We start from the raw sequence: 10265 nt of genomic DNA, 5'->3' as shown, positions 1-10265 counted from the left end.
GATTGTTTAGTTGCACAAACGTGATTCGTGCGGAGGTTTTCAACCGACATAAGAAGGAACGGATATGGAACTAAACAGAACGTGGCCGTCTAATGATGTTCGTTTTCGTACGATTTCATGACCCTTATGGACGGGTACGAAAAGGCCACGAGACTGGAATCGTACGATGCGTTCTACAGCATACTATCTTAAAACTAAAGAGAGTAAAGAAAAAGACCAATACGTCCAAAATCTCCATCTGTGCCAACATGTGAATCCACCATTTCTACAAAGCAACACCATTCAGGCGAGAAGAACCACTTTTTTCTGTCAAACAAAGATCGGATCGAGCGGGGTCGAAAACGGACATTGAACAGGCAGCAAGAGTCGTTGATGTTCAGCAAAAAGTCCAGAACATTTGATCACCGTTTTGATTTTGTCTTTTTCTGGGTCCTTTTTTCTCCCTTCCAAACTATTCGACCCCTGTCGAACTTCGTTCTCTGGATCAATGTTGGATTTTTGGATTTGTGGGGTCCGGTACCTGACCATGCTGACATCCCTGATGCATCCTCGATGTGGCTTGTTTCCATTTGTCGAGCGCCGACGCACATGACGCCTCTCATTGGCTGCCTGTGTTTGCGTGTCGAGTGGGACCAATACACCAAAAGGCCGCTTTGCTTCCGTTCCGGTCTTTGGTCTGGGACCTGCGTATGCAGGAAGATGGAGCCATCCCAGTGAGGGTTTTTTGTTCCCAGTCTGCCAGCTCTCGTTGTCGTCGTATTGATCCGTGCCATGCATCGGTCTGGTTTCTTTCTCTGAACTGTCCCAAGTTCTCCAACGTGTTTGCCTTGCGTCTGACCGAGGCACACATTTTGTTTCTCGTCACCTGTGTCAAGCCTCTCTAAATTATGTCGCAGGAACTGAATCCCTGCGAGCTGAAGCCTCCGTGGCAGATGGACAGGTTGACACGGATCGTATCCCTGGTCCGCGGGTTGTTTGATGGCACCGAATCCTGAAAAGTCACACATCTTGTGCCGCTCCTGTCGCCTTGTTTACTGCCTACCTCCATCCTGTCCGTCGTCTACAACTAGTGGTTGCTTGTGGCTAGTACCTGGCATGGCGTTTCCAACTTTTTTCTTTCTGTGCTCAAATCCCGCAACCTGTAAGCGTTTTGTAGTACAACTTCCCGAAAAAGCTACCGCTGGACACCATTCTATTTTCCACCGATATCGTGCATAGTGCCATAAGAGTTTTTTTTTTGTATCTTACACTGTTTCAATAGAACTCTGCGATGCGTTTTTAGTTTTTCTTCGTAAACATGTATCGAGGCGGCAGAAAGTGCCCCACACCAACTTGATAGTCGACCAATAGAGTAACAAGACAACCGAAAGTGGGCACAAACGTTCTCCATAATTCAGTGAGAGGAAATCGCTCGCTGAAACGTCCAAAACAGGCACCGATTGACTGTCTTGGATGCTTGGTTGTAGGCTTCTAGACCGCTAAAGCCCACTAAAAAGTAGCCACTGTAAAAAAAATCATTTTCCATTCAAATCCACTGAAGGCAAAACGAACCAGCGAGCCAAAATAGTCGGCAAGATCACTAAATACTCCATCCGGCCGCCACTAAAAGACACTACGGCTGCACACTTCCAGCAAGCGTCAGTGAACGACAGCCACTCGACCTTATACGAGTCACTGTTGCCGACGACAGAAAAGAAACATCTTTTTTGCGCTAATAAAGCTATCAGTGAGACTTCCATACGCTATAATACGCTCTAATACATTACACAGCAACTAAACAGCACGTCGGTGCCCGGGTTTGTGTGGGAAAAACACCTCTCTAGCCTCTATCATTTGGCTTTGGAGGGGAAAACAGCGCAGTCTCTGAGAAGTTAGCGCCTCCTAGGTCCTTAGTCCACTGTCCTCGGCGCTGTATATGCAAGGCAGTAAAGTTTGCAGTGTCCGGAACCACTATTGGTTGTCACTGTTCCATTGCCTTCTGGTGGCTACCGCCCGCTAAACCGAGATGCCAGCAACTAGTTCTCTAGGCTCCAAAGGTGGACAGTTGCCCAGTATGGACCATATCGAGCATCCTTTTCCAGTCATTCTTCCATCCTTTAGGGAAGGCAACTAGGCATCTCGGCAAACCGAGTGTCGACGAGTACCAGAAGCAAGAATAGAAAATAAAAGATAAAACGGAGAAAACAGCAGGGCGAGTTCGGGCAGGCGTTCCGCGTTCCCGCACAAAAGTCTCAGATGTAGTAGAGAATAATGTACAACTTGCAGCTTGTAGTTTGACTTCTTGCTTCCTCCGCAGATATTGGCAGAAATGGACCAAGTTTGAACCGATACAAGACGGGCGAGACAAGCCAATTCTCACGGCTGGCAATGTGACTCGATGGAGTCTGCGCATCCGATTTGTCCACGAGCTCCGGCTATTTTTTCGTTGTCTTTTCTATTTTTCTTTTCTTTTCTCCCCTCTTTTCACCCTCGTCACTTGACGCTCAGAATCTTGCCACGACTCGTTGTCATATGTTGTGCTGGCAAACTTCATGGTGGAGTATCTCACACTGAGTTCTTAATGGTTGTGTGGTACAAATCTCCCCCCCCATTGCGCAAGACTCTCACCGAAGAAACTGCGGTGAACTTTTACCCAAAGAAGATACACGTATTCCATACTCTGCAAACTCACAACTCACAAAAAGCCGTTTGGCACTCCTTTGTTTGCAATCCCAAAGAAAGCGCCCCATGACAGCATCCCGCGACACCGTCGACGAGCCAGCTCCCGCTGCACGCGGCATGGAGGGAGGCAAAGCCACGTTTGTGCGTGTAGAAAACGTGGCGCTCTTTGTGTTTTCTCTGTGTTGCTCTTACATGCTGCCAGCCGGGACAATAGAGCGCGCTAGTCCCAAATGGGCATCCACTTCAGTTTTTGGGTTCCGAAACTGTATTGCGCACTGTATTTTACGCTAGTGGAAGACACTTGTAGGCACCGAGCTTCGCTAATGCAGCAAAACTGGAGCCACTATTGCGCGACTTTCATCCGCTACTAAAAAAAATTGCTCTGCACAGTGTAACCTTCGTCTATCCTCTTCGCTTTTCTATTATTTTCGTTCTCACCATCATTCTCCTTCTATTTGCCTCCTTTCGAATTCTAGGCTCTCTACTCCGTATCTAGTTCTTCTAGAGCCCGGCCCCTCGGCAACCTCTTTTGCGCTATAGAAATTTGTGCAATCGGAGTCGGAGGAGCAAAACTGCACACGGATACTGTCCCAAAAGCGTTGTATGCTCCTGACGCCGGCCAACTTCGTCTCTTGCCTCCACGAGGACGCCTTTTTGCCTGCCCGCTGGCCGGGCCTCTTGGGTCTCCTGGCACTCACGGGGAGACGAAGGCGATGCCTCCGAAACGCTAGGGTACACGTTTTCTCGCCTTTCGCCGTCAAACGGCCATGTGATGGCCGTACCAACGGCAGCAACACACCGTTCTGTTGGGTGACTGTATTGGAAGGCTTTTCATGCGGCTTTCGGGCAGAATACGTGGACAGGGCATATCCGTCCTCACTGATGACTGATGGCTGATGAGACGGGGAAATAATCGGAATGGCAAATGACAATACACTTGCGTGCGAAGGCAAACAGAAAATATCTGCAATCCGTGTGTAGCTGTCCGTCAGGTCTAGTTGTGTTGACTGGCTCCTTCTCTTGCCTCTTCTCCCGCCTTGCCACGACGTAGGATGCACCCACCTTCAGAGTTTTCGTCGTCTTCTTCCCCGAAGGTGGTGTGGAGGTGCCCCAGGACCAACTCTTGAGCTGTTTGGAAATCGAAATTACCATTATGGGTAACACAGGAAGATGATATCGTCCTTGTTTTCCGAGCAGCGGCCGGTGAATTGTGCGAGACGGGTCGTGCGTCAGCTGGTATGAACAGTCGTCGCTGGCAATAGACTTGTCTCTCTATTGGATGTCTCTTTGTATAACACCAAGCCGCGAGGACGTGGTGCTGACCCTGTTTTGTTTGGTTTTTTGCAGAAGACAACTTGCACGTACAGACGCCGTGTTAGTCGACAAGACGCAGCCAGTTCCCACGACCTCCTGTCGGTCATATGTAGTCTGGCCTCGGCACCATCAATATTTTGCAGTTTGCTTACGAGTTGCCCAACATGTCTGTTGCCTAACGCTTGACGTCCGTCTAGATCAGACCAAAGAAGAAACCAGAAAATGGCGCAGGGAAGGGGGAGAGGATGGCCGCTGCACCCGTAAACGAAAGAGTCGTTGGCATGCTCCAATGATCGCGAGTTTTATCGTGCATTATGAGCAAAAGCGACAAATGTTTCCGGGTCTCCTTTTTGGGGTGGTGTTTTCAGACACGAAACTTTGCCGTGACATGACGGGAGGTGAGCTGTTCCTGCATGCCTTTGCTGTCCAGCAATATTGTCGTGGACCTGCAGGATGCATCGAAGCAAATGCAGGTGTTCGGGGCACCGTCGTCAATTCTATTGGTGGCCACGAATGGCAGTCTGTCCTCTCTTCCACTTATGACCCTTGTGACCCTTGTGTCCCTTGGACTTGTTTGTCCTCTCCCCCACCGTGATACTCACCGATCCCAGTGTGTGACTCTGCTGTCAATTTCTGACAGTATGCACGACGCAATCCGTTCGTATTTGATCTAGTACTACTGCTTCACAGGGCAGAGACATCAATCAAGCGGAGTCCACCGGACAGGCCTGGAACTCCGATATACACAGTCGACACTCCCGAAGAGCAGGCACATCGTGTGACACAAACACGACAGGCAGACAATTGAGCGAAGGGATATTGAGCGGGAAGCTGGATTGTCGTGAAACTGACCCTGGTGCCACGACAGCACTTCACGTGTGTTGTCCATATTGTATGCCGTACATCGGCTGCCTTGCAGCCAGCCGAAGCCAAGAGGAACCCTCTGATGCTTGTCTCGTGATAGGAAATCCTCGAAGGACCCTGTATGACTGTCCAAAAGATAGTATGCCCAGTAGATAAACGTCCCAGGCAGAGACCTCATCAGTTTCACATTGAGTACGCTGTGCTGTATGACGGCGGATCGTGACACAGGAGGGACTGTATGCGAGCCTGTCATTGGGCGAGGTAGCGTCCGTATGATATTGGGGCGACCATAAATCCAATGCCCTTGATAACACCCTTGACAGTGTTAAGATTCGTCGGCCACGGGATCGTAAACAGAGGCCATAGCTTGCACGTGGTATGTATGGCCCGGCGGTGCGCCGATGAGAGGGCGTCTGGTGGCATCAATCAGTCCGTAGTACCGACGCCATCAACACAGTGCTGCGATCGGTCAGTGTCAGAGGCCTACGCAGGCGAAGACATGGTCACCTTTCGAGGTTAAATATGAAAGTGGTATTCTTTAGGCTCGTCATGCTCTGATCTGTTCGGTCCTCCTACGAGTAAAGAGCGGCAGAGGCGGTCTTTCCTTGAAAAGAGCCACACGGACATCGTGAGGAAGTCACGACACGAAATCGCCGCTTCCATTGTTGAAGTGGAAGGAGCAAGGCTCGGCCAATTGATCTGGAAGGTGCACATTGATAGTGAACTGATCAAACAAACGTCAACTTCAACTCGTCATCTCTCCTGTTTTCAGTATGTCCATCACAGTCCCGGGTCGATACTCTGTGATGCCGCTGACCTGAAAAAAAAAAAAGCAAATCAACGAAAGTGTCGTTCCAGTCCACTCAGTATTCGAGCAACTGTTACCGCAGCACAACTCACCGTCCCTTTTGGTAAGTGCAACTTCATGACGAATAAACCTAGCAGCACTACATACAAACTATCAAGGCCTCAAACTGCCCAGTGGCATTCGACAAATGCGCAGCCTGTCTCGATTCGCTTCTATAAGAGCCAGTAGTCGTTGAACTGCAAGCCAGGAGTCACGACAGCCAGTCTGAGATGAGCAGTGTTCGCCATCCCATGTGTGAAAGTGTCCAGTCAAGGTCATTGCCCCCGTTATCAGGTCAGGTGGCATATTAATGGTCGTCAAGATCTCCGGTGTGTCTTCCAGCCCAACACGGATCACGTCCAAGGGCCTCTGCGGCTTGTTCACGAGTATTTTCCCGCCAATGCCATGGTTCAGCAACATATACAATGCCCTCGATCGTGGAATCTTGAGAGTCCAAGCAATTGATGTATTGCTTCACCGAACGCCGTTCTCCGCTCGCCTTGGCCACATTATCATGACTCCGGCGACTAGCCTTCGGCGATTCAGGACGCTTCGGATCTCTCTGCAATTTTCCTACTCATGACCAACGGAAAAGATGCACATCGGCCTGCCGTATCACAGTCAAAGTCAACAAGTCCGCAAATGATGCTACATTAGCCCTCGCACACGGCATATCATGGGCCATCTAGATCGTCTACTCGGATAGAATACTTGAAGCGGCAGCGTCGATGAAAGACAATCGCGTCAATTGGACAGACTGCCCCTTCTGTCGTTCCCAGCATCTTCAATCTTCGATAAACGCCCTACAGTCAAATGAGCGTCTAGTATCCGGATGCCAGCTAACCTGCTCATCAGTGTCCTATTCTCCTTCGTGTCGTTGAAATAGTCAAGAGGCCCCTCAAAGACAGAAGGCTCTAGACCCAGATGTAAGTCAATATTGCAGCTCGTTTTCCCTTCTCTATCAAAAGTATGTTGCATTTTTTCAAGCTCATCCTCGGCGCCACCCTTCCTCGTCATGTCGTGTTGATGCCACCGGTGTCGATCCAACAATCTTCCTCGCACCACGTTATGCAGGAACTCGCGAGCTTTGCAGTGTTTCCAAGCTTCTTAGAGTTCACTTGAACTCGACGCGTAATTATCCAGTCACCCCTATTCTTTTAGCAATCTGGGAGCAGTCGTCGTTCAAGCTGGCTCTTTGGAAATAATAATCACGTGACTTAACAACTCTGCTGATAGACAAATCCTGGGGCAGATCTGCAGATCAAAAGAAGCGAGACAAAAGCTCCATAACACATAAGCGACCGGAGTATCACCCGTAATATTTCTCGGCACCCAGTCACGTCTTACGCGGGATGGTCAGTCAATCACTGGTGATCGTCAGTCACCAAAGAGCCAAGGCCAATGGCCAGAGCTCTTCAAATCAGAACAAAGGAACAAACCGAGCCTTGTTATGTGCGTGTCCATTGTTTACGGTCAACGGTGGTTAGCTTCTGCGGCAGCAAGACACGGCAGCTTTGTTTCGTTGAGATCCGTCGCTCTACTGCCAAAAAAATTTCTTCTGACTCGTTTTGCTTCCTTTTTCCGCTCTTCCGTCTTTCATTTGGTGTCTGCTGTCAGGTACGGCCTTTGTTTGGAGGCTCCACCGAATCACGGCCCTTTTCCCCTCCAGATGCTGTTAGCCATAGACGATGCCAAGCAACCCAGCAGTGGAGGAACGGATCAGACTGTGGTTCGTATGTTTGAGACACAAAATTCTCTCTTCTTCTCTCCAAAGCGGGATGTGGCTCCGGGCGCAAGTCAATTTCCGAGGCGAATAAACACCTCGTTGAAAGGGTACTCGGCTAGTCCACATCCGGCGGCCTCTCAGTCCGCAGAAGCGTTGTTGAGTCTGGGTTCTCATCAGCATCGTACCAATGGCTTCGGTACACGTTGAAGATCCATGTCAGAACTGCTGAGAGGAAATCGTGCAGTGCACAGGTGTTTATTCACCCCAGCACGATTGGCGTTTGGGAGGTCGAGGACATGACAACAAAATGGGATGGATTACGCATTATCATTATCATGAAAGAAGCTCGCCGGCTGTCCTCCCAATTTTCGTAACACAACGAACAAAACCCCGGGTCTATGGTCCTTCTCGACAAACGATTTGACACTGAGATGGCAGGTTGCGGCCCGGCAATGGACGGGAACTCAGGGTGAACCGTAGACAAGACACGATGTATCAATGGTGCACAGGCGGTGGCTTGACAGTGTTACAACGGGCTGCTGAGCTGCGCAGCGGACACACCATGAAGGGACCATTGTAAAACAAGGGTAAAGAAGGGCGCAGAGGATGCTATCGTCTGGGCCGGGCTGTTCGGCCGGATGGTTTTTCAGCGGCGGAAAAAAGGAGAAACACGGCGAACGACGTTGTGGGAAACGTCGTAATGGCGCCCAAAGCCTTTAATTCTTCGTGGTCGTCCCCGGTAAGGCAACATGGTCGAGACGATTCACAGGGCCTAGGCATTGGTAAGATGCCTAGTGCTCTGTGGGAGTACCCAACAAGAACCGAACGAGCCGTATTCTTTCCCGCTTCTCTTTTCCTTGTTACGTTTCGCTTTCATGATCAGAACGGCCGGCGGCCGTCCCAAGTGGGAAACCAGTGGAGTAGATTCTTGGCTGGTCTTGGTCAGCTCGGTCGCTGGACGAGAGCTATATGCGAGCCATGTTCCTGCAGCTCCAAGGCGTTCCGAATTCAACAATAGCGAGACAAAAACAACAGTGAGACAATTGGAGACAAAGACGTCTTAAGCCAAGAGATAGAGTCGCGGGCGAATCATATCACACCAAATTTGAAAAAGTGGGTACTGTGGATTCATTGTCTTGCATGTTTTCAGCGATTGGTCTCATCGGAGCTCTTGTTCTTTGTTCCGAACCAGCACTGGAATAGGTTAGCTTTTAACTCTTTGCAAATACAGCTCCCGTATCCACAAAACGTAGAGCGGGGCCAGGCCTAGCTTACACATTACTACGGAGTATGTCCGTTCGTTCCTGCCTCACCACGAAACTCACCGTCTGCATCTCAAGTCGAATCGGGAAAGAGACAGACACTGGCAATCACCTCCTGAAAGCAAAACTGCAGGACATGGAGACTGCAAACCAAGAGGATGCGTACGAAGGAAAGGACGCCAGCCCATTCATTGTACGGCAATCTGCGAGAAGCTGACAGACAAATCCTCGTCGCCACTCTACGGCCTACACTGACACAGCCGAGTGCAGGCATAATTACTGATCAGATACGCGGGATGGAGAACCTGATCCTGCGGACAGAGAGTCAGTCGCACCTGCTTTGTAAAGAGGAAACTGAAGAGAGGGAGGACACACAAAATGCAAAACCGGGCAGGGGCGATACAAAAGTACCGAGTAGTGGCAGAAGTGGCACTTCACGACTTGTCTGCCTTCTTTCGTGTCAGGCTCTCCCTTGCGTACACTAGTAGGTTAGCCTGAATATCAGGTCGATAACAGCCAGAAATTTCTTTTTCGTAGCGACCGTTCATGTTTTGCGGCCGCCAGGATAACAAGCCAGGCACATCAAGGGGAGGAACTGACGGTGCATTAGCAACAAAGGGCCGCAGGGCCCCTGTAGACGGGTGTTCCTCTTTCTTTCCTGCGAATTCAGCGGTCGACAACCGCTCTTGCTTATTCTAGTCAGGGCGACAGTCCTTTGTAACGAACTGCAGCTATGGAAGGTGCGGCACACACTTTATTTGCCTCCCAGTGGTTCGTGCTCTTATACAACAGCTACCGTTCGTAATGACTGCCTTTTTGCCACTGTATTTCTCGATTTCCAGCAGTCTTTTTCGTTCTCATCATCCCTTAATCCAAACTTACAGCATGTCGTTGAGCGTGTTATTTTTAGACTTTGCTGCGTCTGTTGGTGTAAGGTTGAATCGCGAGTCCCTCTTTCCTTTTTTGGCTATTACACATTGGCGGAGTATTTTTCGGGTTTTGTGGCTTTGGTTTAAACCCACGAAGTCTCGTTTGACGCCGCAGTGTGTAGGGCATTCAGAGAAACGAAACGAAGAGAACTTCAATTGAAACGAAATTGACGCATAAGATGCCATAATTCGGCTTTTGTGGGTAATGTTCAAAAGAACAAAGAACAACAGAGAACGAAATGGCAAAATGACAAAATGGGAACAATTGGCTGCAAGGTTCCCCTTTGTGAAAGAGGCCGCTGAGTAACGTGGGCAACTGTGACCACCCACATCAAATCGTGTGGGACCGGACATAAGCAGAAGGTGGAGTTGTGAGATGCGATTCAACAGGATACTTCTTTCCCTTCGCGTGACGTGCGCCTACCTCTCATGTACCTCTGAGTGCCCGTGGTCGCCTAGCAGTCTCTCACTCGCACTTTCTGTGAACAGACTGATTTGGTGCAGAATACTGAGAGGCGCAAAGGACGGAAAGGACGATCACCACACACTACGCTCTCTCTTTCCAGATCCAGAATGGCTTGGCACGACCATGGAAATGTTGGGAGTTTGGAGAAGCCAGAAGTTGCTGTACATTTCGCCTCTACCATTTTCCCGTCAATCGT

The sequence above is a fragment of the Sporothrix schenckii genome (genome assembly GCF_000961545.1).
Source record: "Sporothrix schenckii 1099-18 chromosome Unknown Cont49, whole genome shotgun sequence".
Taxonomy (NCBI): domain Eukaryota; kingdom Fungi; phylum Ascomycota; class Sordariomycetes; order Ophiostomatales; family Ophiostomataceae; genus Sporothrix; species Sporothrix schenckii.
Note: the sequence above shows the minus strand (reverse complement) of the source record.